Source organism: Heterocephalus glaber, unplaced genomic scaffold (assembly GCF_053883595.1).
Source record: "Heterocephalus glaber isolate CG9 unplaced genomic scaffold, H.glaber_assembly_v1.0 deba00001547, whole genome shotgun sequence".
Taxonomy (NCBI): Eukaryota; Metazoa; Chordata; class Mammalia; order Rodentia; family Bathyergidae; genus Heterocephalus; species Heterocephalus glaber.
Window position 1 is genome coordinate 9397507 of NW_028258340.1, and position 13001 is coordinate 9410507.

Here is a 13001-nt window from a genome sequence, read left to right on the forward strand (position 1 = left end):
GGCTTTGTCCTGTCTCTTCTCTCCTCCTCTCCTTCAGGGCTTGACTCCAAAGTCACCTTCTAGTGACACCTTCCCTGACCTATTAAAAACTGCAAACCTATCACATTCCCCAACCTTCCCTGGACCCCTTCTCGTGTTCATTGCTAGCCGTAGCATTTCCCAAACTTGCTGTCTGTTTTCTTCCCCTCTAGGATGTAGGTTCCACGAAGACAAGAAATTGGAGTATTTTGTTCACTCCTGAATCCTTCACACCTCCAAGAAGGCCTGGAGCAAAGCGACGTGCCCCATAGCAGCTTGCTGAATGCATAATATTAATTTATATCCTTGGGTCTTGTTCCACTTGACCACTTCATTTTTCTCTTCTTCTCTTCTCCCTTCTTTGCTTTCTCCATTCCCTCGTCTCTGTCTCCCTCTCATCTTTCCTCCTCTCTTCTCTCTTTCTTAGCTACACAAGGCTTACTAACCTTGGATTTCTGTAGTGCCTTCCACACATAGCATCCTCCTCGGGTCTTGGCAAAAGCCCTGCCAGGCTCAGAGAGCAAGCCCTTCTTTCCTCCTGAGGGGTCAGCCTGAGGTGAAGAAAAGTAGAACAGGTGTTCTGGATGGCCCACAGGGGATGCTCCAGCCCAGGTGCAGGCTGCTCACTGCAGCTGGGGTAGACGCTTTCCAGTCTGCTGACAGCTTTTCCCCTCCAGCGCTGCTCTCCCTGCTTCTCTGCCCTGGGCATGCTCAGTTAAAGCACAGGTGCAACCCAGAAGTCTGGAGGAATTAATGTCCCCTGGCCAACCTGGGGCCATGGGAAAGGCGGCGTTCGTGGAGGTTGTGGGTTCAATGCTTGTGTCTCTCCAAAATTCTTATGTTGAAGCCCTAACCCTAAACATGATGGCATTTGGAGGTGGGGCCTTTGGGCAGTGATTAGTTTTAAATGAGGTCCAATCCTTAGTGTCCTCACAAGAAAAGGTGATGGGACAGAGTTGTCTCTGTCACACGAGGACACAGCAAAAATGGTGGCCATCTCCAAGTCAGAAAGAGAGCCCTCACCAAGAATGGTCTCTGGGGCATTTTGATCTTGGATTTCCAGCCTCTAGTACCGTGAGAAATACCTGGGCTCCCACTGACCTGCTCTACAGTCTTTCATTATGGCAGCCTCACAGAGTAACACGGCAGATAAATGGCCAGGCTCCCTGACCTCCGCACAATTCCTAAGATACCTTTCACAAGATTTCTGGGAGGTTCCCTTGGGGGGATTGAGCCCCAGAGGCCTACAGGGCAATGCCCTCTTGACCATCTCTTTGCTCAGCTTCCCTCTCTTCCCTGCCTTACTTCCCTGATCCTTTGGCTGTGCTTTCTAGGATCACCGCCCAGGCAAACCACTTGCATCCGGATCCTTTCTCAAAGTTGGCTTCCAGGGCCCACTCAGATGACACTGAAGGGCTCCAGGCTTCTTTGGTGATGTTGAGAGACCCTTGTGTGGCCCCAGAGGAGGGTTGCTATAGTTGATCTGTGAATGCAGGATGCCCCATTTACATTTGGATTTTAGATAAACAATGGATTCATTTTTAGTGTCTGTTCTATGTGATATTGGGGGCCCACTAATATTTAAAAATTCATTGTTTACCTGAATTTCCATTTATCTGGCAACCTGACCATGGCTGGAAGTATGGGTGAACTAATTAGGAAACTGGAAATGATTATGGAGGCCTGGATTATGTATGACTCTTGGCTCAGACAAGACAGATCTGTAAACCTTTAACCTTTAACATACCTAATCCAAGCATGGTTTGCATCCCGTCATCCCCTTGGGCACACTATACAGCCAGACTGTGTTCAAGAATGATGGGGGACAGATAGGACCCATGGAGGTTAAGGGCATGACTGTGATCCCAGGATCTGTCCTGAGGTATGAAAATCCTACTGGCCTTTGAGCCTATGACCATACAATGTTTTCCAGGTGACAAGAGCAGGAGTAGCAGCACCAGTGGCAGAAGCCTTTGGTCTGGGCTAGCATGTGATCAGAGAGCCAGTAAAGGAAAATGGCAAGTTTTAGTCACACTCCTTTCTTCAGGTGCCGACTATATGACAAGGGTGAAACCCATGCTTTGGGGAGGCCCAGCCACCCAGCTGCTGATCACTTGAACAGAGGGCAGCATGCTGAGCTGGGGGCCTGACCAGAGCAGATCCAAGGCTGGGTGGGTGCTGGGCACCGACTCTATACCTCATACTGCTCAAAGCACATCACAAGATGTTAGCCTGTTTAATACACTAACACCTCGATGAGGTAAGTAGAACCCCATTTTGCAGAGGAGGAAACTGAAATGCACTGTCACTTGGCTTAGAGGTGGAAGAGCCAGCATTTAAACCCAAGCAATGAGACATGGCAGTTGCTTTGAATCGCTGTAACACACTCCTCAGATCTGTTTTTGAGGGCTGGATGCACAGCTTGGTGGTAGAGTGGTTGACTAGCACACAGAAGGCCCTGGGTTCCTTCCTCAGCACTGAAAAAAAAATCCTGGACTGAATAAATAGGACGTATAAAGAACTTAGCAGAAGGTCACTGCTCACATGGATTCCAAAGGTATCTATTCTCGCTATTATCATGATTTTAGCATCACTATTATTCTCATCTTTTGTAGGCCCTGAAAGGAGCCATCTGGAAGTGGTGTAGATTGTAGAAGGGCCAGACTGGTCTGGCTGCTCCCTAAGGACACCTGGGCAGTCCAGATAGTCTCAAATACAGCCACCCCTTGCCTCCGACTTTCAGGCCTTGAGTTTAGTGCACAGCTGGAAAGAACTGCTGGGTGCTCTGGAAAAGGAGTCTTCTGTTGGAAGACGTGTGTGAAGTGCAAGGTCCAGGCAGAGACAAACAAAATAGCAACCGAGCCATAGTCAAGGAAAGTAGCTCTCCTTCTGGATTTAAGTGTCTCATCAGAGCTGACAGAGGGGTGGGCATGGTTTTGGTTTTCTCTAAACAGTGCCTTGACTATTTTGATGAAAGCTGAATTTAGATACTAGGCTGGGCAGATAAAAGCACAGCCCATCTAATATATCCTCTCCATTCACAACCAGCCATAGTGAGGTCCTGAGCACCCTGCTTTCTGGGTACTTGCCTTGGGGCTTTGTCTTGCTCTTCCCTTGAGCTAACAGGGGTGAGAGGAGGAAAAGGACAGGGTGGGCAGATGCCATCAGCACCCAGTCCTATCCCTTCAGCATGTTAAGGCTGACTCTCAACTGCCAATATGTCCATCTCTTTGCCTGATGGCTTCCTTGAAACCATTCCGCCTGTGCACAGTGAAGAGTCGCATACCCTCAAGCAATGACTAGTGTGAGCAGGTGTATAAATAGACCAGTTCCATGGGTGGAATAATGTGGAAGTACGCATGCTGCACTAGTGCTACTCAAAGTGTGGTCCCTGGACCACAGAAGCTGTGAAATGTTTATTGCTCATACATTTCAAGATAAATCAGTGTTTAGGAGCTTCTATAGAAATTTGACATCACTGTGACATTTTAATTGTATTGTTCCAGAAGGATCCATTTACAATGAGTTGATAACACCGCCAGATAACCTGGTCCTTCACCCAAATGCTTTGAGAAGCACTGTTCTCGCTGGTTCCTACTTCCCCTAGGGGGAATGAGCTCCATTGCCCACAGTGCCAGCCGGCTTGATGGCACACTCTTGATTGTCTGCCTTTCCAGCCCTGTCTTACTTTCCCACTCCACTACCCATGTTTCTTGCATGTCCCAATTTGCACTCATTTCTTGTTTCCTATTGGCTTCCGGGGCAAGCCAAATTCAGACACCCTCCCTAGTATAAGGCTGCCCATGCTGCCATCTGCTGCCTAGGGCATGTCATTGGTGGGTCCTCTACTTTCCCACAAGGAGTTAAGTAGCCCATTCCAGATGATAAAGTTATCTGCTCACCTCCACTTTTCTTTCTGCCTCCATGGCCTGAGGTCACGAGGTCACCGCCCTTGGTGCCCTTTCCTTCTTTTGAGTCATGAAGCCTGGCTGGGGCCGCTGGGGGACACTCTTTCAGGCGGTAGGCAGCCAAGAACTGCCAATGTTCTGGCTCAGATTGAATGCTCCCCACTGCAGGTCCAAGACCAGCTCCTACATGCCAGTGCAGCTTCAAGGTATCAGTCCAAAGCATCAATTTATAGGCAAGAGAGGGCAGTCAGGCAAACCCGTTCTTTCTCTGAAGCCACTTTTGCCGGCACATGGAATGCTTTTGTTCAGATACAAAGCAGCCAGGTACAGTCTTTTCTGCCTTGAATCATTTCCATGTGGCCCAGGGCTCCCCTGACTTGAGTGGTGTTGTCCCTGTGCCTGGAAGACAGAGCTCTATCTGGGGCTTGCGCCTTGGTTGTTCAGGGAGCTCTCAATCTGCCTGCTCAGGCTGAAAGAGGCCCTGTTGCCCATAAAAACACTATGGTTCTAAATCATTCTCTCTCTCTCCCACTCAACTCAGTCCCCAAAACTCCCAGAGTCCCGAATTAAAATCATCTTGAAATCTAATTTTTCCTTTTCCACCCAGGGACGTGTTTACCTTTGGCTTTTGGGAGGTGCTTCGGCAGCACTTTAGCCATCACAGTTGGCTGCTGGTCTCAAGGCTCTGGAAGATGAGACCCTTGAAGCTTTTTTGCCCATTTTGCAAACAATGCCCTCCTGCCTTGGGTGCAGCTGGCCTCCATGTATGGATGCTGGTGCTTGGGAGGTTGAGTTATGGGCAGAAGGGGTCACCGGCACTACTGTCCATTCTCTTAGAAATCCTTCAGCCAGAGTGTGGGTGAGGCTAGCACGGTGTCTGGGACCATGGCAGTTTCAAGGAGGAAGCTGTTAGAGCCTGGCTGGGGGAAAATAAACTGTGATGAAGAGCTGCTAAGAGGCAGAGATGGGGCCAGGAAGAGGTCGTGCTGCAGCTGACAGCCTGGGTTCCAGCTCTGGTCTGCCAATTGCTAACCACATAACTTTGGCAAGTGATGTCACCTTTCTCAACTGTAAAAGGATGTAAAAGAGTGTAATAATGGCATCTACCTTAGCGGTTGTCCTGAGGATTTCAAAAGCTAATGGACATGAAGTGTTCAATGCATCATAATTTACCTGCACCCACAGGCGTTCCTAATCTGACATTCAAAATCCGAAATGTTTTGAATAAGGTCTGTATAGTAGATAATAGTACTGTGCCAAGGTCAAATTTTGTGAATTTAGACATTGTGTGGTAGCCACAAAGGAGAACGTGCCTGTCCCGGAGAAGTAGTACATGTGGAAGTATTTAGGATCCAAATAGTTCAGCAAACAATAATAATTGCAGCAGCAACAGTTTTGAGTGTCCCTAATCTGACAATCTGAAATCTGATATGCTCCAAAATTTGAAAGTTCCACACCTGACCTCATGTGATAGGTTCCAGTCAAAACTCAGAAGCAGTAAAAATATTGTATAAAATTACCCTCAGGGCACATGTATACGGTGCTAGGAAACATAAATGGAATTTGCATTTAGACCTGTGTCCCATGAACACAATAACTCATATATATGCAAATGTTCCAAAAGCTGAAAGACTTCCAAAATTTGAAACAATTCTGGTCCCAAGGATAAGGAATACTCAACATGTACTACTAGTATTACTGCTCTGTGATATTAAGTGGGACTGAGAGAAAATAGGGGTTATAATAAAGTGCAGTGATCAGAGAAGGCTTCCTGGAAGAAGGGGCTAGAAGTAACCCTGGAAGGGTGTGAGGGCATTCACTGAAGGCAGAGGATTGACTGATGGCCTGTATTTTCCAAAGATGGCAGCCACTAATATCTCCTGACCTTGACCATCCTCCCAATGAGAATAGGATCTATATCCATTCTCCTTGAATATGGGGTGGGGGGCTTGTGACTGTTTCATTAATAGAATCCAGGGGAAATGATGCCAGGTGAGAAAAGGCCACACAGCTTCCATTCTGTTTGCTGAATCACTTGTACCAGAAGCCCATGGAGGCCTGGAGCTGCTCTGTAGGAAGTGTATTCTGAGGCTGCCACATAGTTAGGAAGCCCAAGCTATGAGGACTTCCTCCTGTAGGTGTACACTTGCCAGTCTTGTAGTCCTTCCAGCCCAATGTCAATGTGGAGCATTTGGATGATTCCAGAATCTAGAGCCCAGCTGCAAGTCAGCCCCAGGCTTTGAGTCTTCCCAGACTAGGCTTTGAAGGTCTGAGAGCAGAGATAAACCATCCTTGCTGTATCCTGGCTGAATGCCTGACTCACAGAATCTCTGAGCACAATGAAACAATTGTTTTTTAGGCTCCCAAGTATTGGGGGTAATTTGTTATCTGGCAGCACTGCCTGTTACGGGCAGTGAAAGAGCAGCTCCAATGGCAGGGCTGACATGAGCAATGTCACTGCAGAGGGCACAGTGAGATGTCTGTGGGTAAGGCCAGCACAGAAAGGAGACTTTGGGGCCCATGTCTTGTTCCTTCTACCTCTACCCAACATCATCCCATCATCCTAGAGCAGGTCAATGAGATGGAAAGTGAATCATGGGAGCTCACAAGATCACCTGTGCCAATTGTAAAACACTAACCTTGGCTCAATTCATTCGCAGGGTGAAAATTGAAAATTAAATATTGCAATAAATAATATAAAATTCATATTAAATAAACTAAAAATCCTTGAAGATTGACACTTAGGACACCCACTTCTCTCAGAGAGTCAACAATTTCTACTGGGTCATGGCATACAGGCCCATCTTCCTGGGTTTAAAGTTCATCTCTGCCACTAATAACTGTGTGGCCACAGATAGTTTACTTAATCTCTCTGAGCCATTTTGTTACACTGTATCTTAGCATGGAGTGGAAGTACTGAGGCTACAGGTTGCGAGCCAGGCCTGCGGGAAAGAACCCTTAAGATTCTTAGAAAACATTTCATGTACATAAGATGCTCTATAAAACTCTGCACTCCATCATCGGAGAGCCCAGCAAAGGCTCTTAGAGCTGCACGCTTCATCTGATCTTACTCCGAGGCCACATTTTACTGGCAGCCTGGAGGTCACTAATTACTTTGAGACTCTTCCCAGGAAAGACCAGGAATGAAAAATAGTTTTATATTGGAACCCAGCAAGTCCTGGCTCCTTTACATTTTGTCTAAATTCTTCTTTAAAATGGAATAGTTTGTTCTTTAGCTCTTCTTGCTCCCCCATACTTTATTGCACTTCATCTGTTGTTCAAATTGTTAGTGACTGTGACGGTAGAGTTTTTCAAAAAAGCAGAAGGGAAAATGATATCCCAACAAAAGAGAAGAGCATGCGGAGTCAGTACCTATCAAATCAACATGCAGGGAGTTGTGGCACTCAGATGCTGCGGTCTGGACCCAGTGGAGTGTGTCTTCTAAAGGTTCGTGTCAAAGGCTTGGTCCCCAAGGGTGGTGTTGAGAGGGGGTGCAACCATTGAGCAGTGCTGCATAGTGGGAGTTAATTACATCATTGGAGGTGCTGCTCTTGGAAGGGATTAATGTAATTCTTGCAGAACACTGGTTAGTTCTTTCAAGAATGGGTCATGGTAAAAAGAAGTGAGCCTCGTTCCTGAATCTCTCTAGCTTCCTGTCTTGCCATGTTCTCTCTCCTACATGTGCTCCTGCCATCAGGATGCCGCCTGCTGTGAAGCTTCACCAGAGCTAAGCAGATGGGCCTGTCCAGTCTTGTTCTTCTAAAACCATGAGCTAAGTAAACCACTTTTCTTTATAAAGTTCCCAGCCTCTAGTATTTTGTTATAGCAACACAAAGTGAATGAATGCCACAGGCCATCTACTTCAGCATCACTTTTGGTTCTTGTTAAAAATCCACATTCCCAGTCATGGAGTGAGACTCACTGAGGCTGAGGGGACTACAAGGGAAGAATCTGCATCTTCTGGATCTGGGTATGCCCACTAAATGTGGAAACTGCCTTCCAGAAGGCTCTGCGGCCATCCATTTTTTTTTTTTTTTTTTTTGGTGCCTCGTGTATAGGTCTGGGTGCAAGCAGCAGAGTGATGGCTTGCTCCAATAGGGCAGGCTTTTGAAAAAGAGGCTGCTTAAAGGTATCAACCAAGGCCAGTGGAGTACTAAGGGTAGGTGAGAGCAGTGAGCTGTCCCTGCCTGGAAGAAGGGAAGCCACACATTATCTGAGTTTGGGGAAGCTCCACCTCATTTTTCCTTGTCCCTAGGTTTAGTGGGGAAGCCCTGGGCTGGGGCTCTTAAGCTGGGGAGATGGGCCCTTATTCAGAGGGGCCAGATAGGGGACAGGTGACCAAAGGGGACTCTGTGGGGCAGCATCAACCCATCTTGTCCTCAGTCTCTCTTGCTGCTGCCTTTCTGGGAATTTTCTGTCTTTTGACAGCCCCGGAGACCCTCCTATCTAGGCAGGACAAGGAGCCAATAAATGAATTCACACTCAGGTGCCGGAGAGTGATAACAGCTAATCCCTTCTGAGGGCAATTGCTCGTGGCAAAAAAGGATGATTTAACTCCAAAGGAGGAGCCTTTCCTGGAGAAGACCACACTTTGGTGCTCGAGCAGGAGGCATTTACAGGCGGGGTCACCAGAAACACTTCCAGTCAACCACTGCTTCTTCTCTGCTGCTGAGTCTGATGTTTGGTGTGTTCCTTGAGAGGCTTTCAGATGTCTCTACTCATGGAAGCTCCATGAGGGAAGGGCTGTTTTTGTCTCTCTCATTCACCGAGGTATTCTCAAAGGCTGACACATGGCAGCACTCTGGGAGTGTCTGCGGAATGAATGAATGAATGAATGAAGAAATGAAACTCCTCCTCAGGAGCCTGGCTCCTGTCTCGAGTCAGACACACTTGGTGCCTACCCGCTCCTTGTGGCTGCCTGGGATTGAACAGCAAAATGATTTTTCATACATGTCGCCCTCATTATACCATCATCCCTCAGAGCACTGCTCTCTGACCACCCCGAAGACCTGTATTTAATATGATGAAAGGTGATTTAATGGAGTTGAGGAGAGTGAAGCATAAAGTGGACAGCTATTTCAGAGAAGCAGAGTAGGCTGGCCCTCAGAGGGGAAGGGAAAAGGAAAAATAAGGGGGATAAATCTAATGGCCTCTACCAGAAGAGACTGGAGGAAGAAGCTGATTTGGCCAGGACCACAGGAAGGCCAAAATGAGGGCCTGCATAGTGAGAGGCCCGCCTCCCTGGCACCAGATAACTAACTTACCATTTATTTACCTTGGAGCTGATTATGTACTGGGTTGAGGGAGGCAGGGAGATTTTATTGACATTTGGTCTCCCTTCACACATTTTTGCGACAGCTAGACATCAGGGACTGAGCTGCAGGATATTAAAGGATTTGGGAAAGTTATCAAGGAATGGGACATATTTATCAAAGCCACAGTGATATTAGAAAGCCCGGCTGCTGCTACACCTGGGCCTGTTCCTTGATTAAAAAAATAATAATGATTCATCCTTTGGCTGCCTTTTGCACCTGGGTGAATGTTAGGCGGTTGCGTAGGACCATCATTGGCCAGGGATTTGCACATAAAGACCCTCTTTGGGTCTGGCAGAAAACTATGGGTGATAGATCACACTGGCAGCTGGGGGTATGTTTATGCCCATGCACACACACATGTGGCTGAGTTGCCAGTGCAGATGGAAGCGTCCATCAGCATCTTTGCACACTTCTCCTGGACCAGGTCAATTGGTACAATGGCCTTCAAATATGCCTTGTCCTCCGAGTATCTTTTTATGACAACCAGCTGAGCTGGTGCATGCCTGTAATCTCAGCATTTGGAAGGCTGAGGTAAGAAGATCACAAATTTGAGCCCAGCCTGGGCTACATAGAGAGTTCATGACCAATCTGGGCTATGTTGTGAGACCCTGTCTCAAAAAAAAAAAAAAAAAAAAGAGTAGGTCAAGTGATTGAAAGGTTGATGTATAAGGGGCCTTGTGAAGGGGTCCCTAAATTGCCTCAAACATTGCATTTCTGGTGACTAGCAATTATGTAATACAGAAAGTCTCCACCTTGTAACACCAGCAAGCACATATATACCATGAGTCACCTCTATTTAGCTCTCCCCCCAATTTTTCCATATGAATTATTCAGTGTATGACTGTTTCAATATGTCTGTCTTGAAAAAAATTGCTGGATGAACTTAAGTCAGCGAGAGGAAGTGCCTGCGTTGCAAATATGATACTTACCTGCATATTTATCTGAAAAAGAGCGTCTTGAATGCATGCACTCAGGTGAAAATATCATTAACAGCCAGGACTGACCAGCGGCCACCAGGATCCATGGGGTTAATCCGAGTTTTGCCATCTGATTCCAATCCATCAGGCCTGGCTATAAATTGCTTATATGTCTGAGTGATAAAAAGCAAATATAAATTTTCAAAAAATTTAACCTTGCATGGTATATAAAGAGAATACATAATATTCTCAGGCATAAATATGTCTCAAGATAAACTCATTGTATATACCCAGAATACATAATGGGTCGCACTGAGACATATTTTTTCCCCCTAGCAGGAAGAAACCAGAAATTCTGAGGTAAACTGTGGTTCCTGAAATCTGGAGATGGAAGCTGTGTCTGCGACTGGAAGACTGGAAGTGCCCTTCTCAAATGACAGAATCCCTCGGAGGGAGGGAAGGTCTGGGAGAAGCTGGAAGATGGGAGACCCGGGACTTTGGCAGGTATCTGGGGGAACTTGGCCGAATCATTTCACATGATTGGCTTCCGATTGCTGCATCTGGAAATGGAAGAAGCTGGTCCAGAAACTAATTATTTCTAAGGCAGTGCTTCTCCAAACTTAGTGGGCAGACAAATCCCAGGGGGATCCTAATAAGATGCAGATTCTGAATTCAGCAGGGCTTGGGCAGGGCTTGAGATACTGTACTTCTCCCAGCGGGCAGGTGCTGTTGCTGCTGCTGCTGCTTCGGTTGCTCTGAGGACCACTCTGAGTAGCAAGGTCCTCGCATCCTCTCCAGATCTGCTGGCCTAAGGTAGTGGCTCTCACCCTTCCCGAGCACTCCAATCACTTAGGAGGCTTTCAAAAATGTCACTGGCCGGCCTCCATACCAGATCAACTAAATCAGAATAATCTTTGTGGGGTGAGACCCAGGTGACAATCTATATATCTTTAAAACTTCCTGAGTCATTCTGAAGTGCTACCAAGGTGAGGTACTCTGCGGACACACACACTTTGATGGAGCCAGCTGTTTTGAGGTTTGTGGTATTGTCACCCCTACTTATGACAATCCATTAATAGGAGCAGTTGCAGGCCACCGACGTGGACATCTACACTGAGTTACTGTCACAGAATCACAGACCTTCCCAGAGCAGGTGAGGATGCTGAGCCCGTTTGTCCCAGAGATCAAGGCTGACACAAGTGGGACTTTCTTTTTGCTTTTCCTCCTTCCCTCCCTTCCTTCCTCTCAGTAGGAGAAGTTGAACCCAGGGCCTCGCACATGCTAAACCAGTGCTCTGCCACTGAGTTAAACCCCAATCATTTTAAATTTTTTTAAATTTTGAGACTCTAAGACACTAAGTTGTCCAGGCTGGCTTTGAACTTGCAATCCACCTGCTTCAGCCTCCTGAGTAACTGGGATTACAGGTGCACCAAACCATGCCATACTGGTGAGACATTTTATGTTATTTATAATGCTTTTTTCCAAAGGCTACCCTAGTGGTTGAAAATGCCTACTTGGACTGAGCGTGAAACATGAATCCCAAATCAGGGATAGATGATCGCATAGTGAAATAAGTGCGTTCTTCCCTTCCCCAAAGAATTACGCTCTTCCATTTTTTTCTTATGACTCATAGCTATTTTTTCCTTTGTTATATTGTTTTTAATAGAGACATAGGCATGAGAGAAATATTTTTCCACTTTGAGAAATACAATAAAACAAATGCAGGGCTTTTGGAGTCAGGTTTTGGTAGGGTCTGTGGCTTAGAAATTGGGGGGTCCTCTTTACTTTTGTAAATTTACAAAAACATATCGTCGTGCAAGCGTATTCCCCTGTAAGCCTGAGCTGCTGCAAGTGAGCTGCAAAGGCTTCTCAGAAACTCTGCCTCTGGTATGAGGGTGAGGAAGAGACAGCATAGAGTGGCATTTTAGCCCCTCAGAATAAAATGTCACAGTAAAATTAAAAACACACAGATGAAAATGAAACCCAAATCATTCCATAGAATGACCCTGAAGTGTGATGACAACCATGAGTAAGACCTAGGTGGCCTCGAGCCTCACTACTCCAAGTGTGGTGCACAAAGCAGGAGCACTGGGCTCCCTATCTCGGGCCCCACAGTTCTCATGACAGCTGTGTGCACTCGCTGCAGCTCCGGGGAACCCCACCGGGCTGGCAAGCCTGCAGGAGAAACGCAGAAGGGAGGGAGCTGGTTCGTTTTGTTCAGTAGTCCACGTGTTGGCTCCTGTTCCGCCTTAGACCTAAAATATCCCCCGAAGGTCTCCTGTGTGTGTGTGTGTGTGTAGAAGGCGACTGGGTCATAGGGGTGCATATTCATCAGGAGACTCATTGCTGAGTGCACAGCTGAATGTGCTGTTTGAGGGTCACTGATGGGGTGACCTGGAAGGGCGTATTCTTGTCCCTGGTGCTCCCCTCCTCTATCTGCCTCCTGGTTGCCAAAGGGTGAGCAGCTTTCTCCTGCCATGCCGTTTTGCCGTAAGGTTTCTGCCTCAGAGCCAGCCCACCACAGACTGAATCCGTGAACCAAAACAAACCTCTCCTTGTTTAAGTGGTGGGTGCTGGGTATTGTGCTGGGTGACAGGAAAGTGACTAAGACAGATTGTTTGTTCATTTCTTCGTTCCTTCACAAATTCATTCAACAAATATTCTTTGCCTGCCTTCTCTAAACCAGGAAGTAGGACCTGCTAGTGAAATGGGATTAGGAAGAAGATCTGCAACAGTGATTTCTCACTCAGCTCTTCTTGTCTCTAAAGTTTTCCTCCCGTTTCCTCCACCCCCAGAAGATGAATTTTCCCCTGTGCAGTGCAGAAGGTTATGTGGGTCTGGGC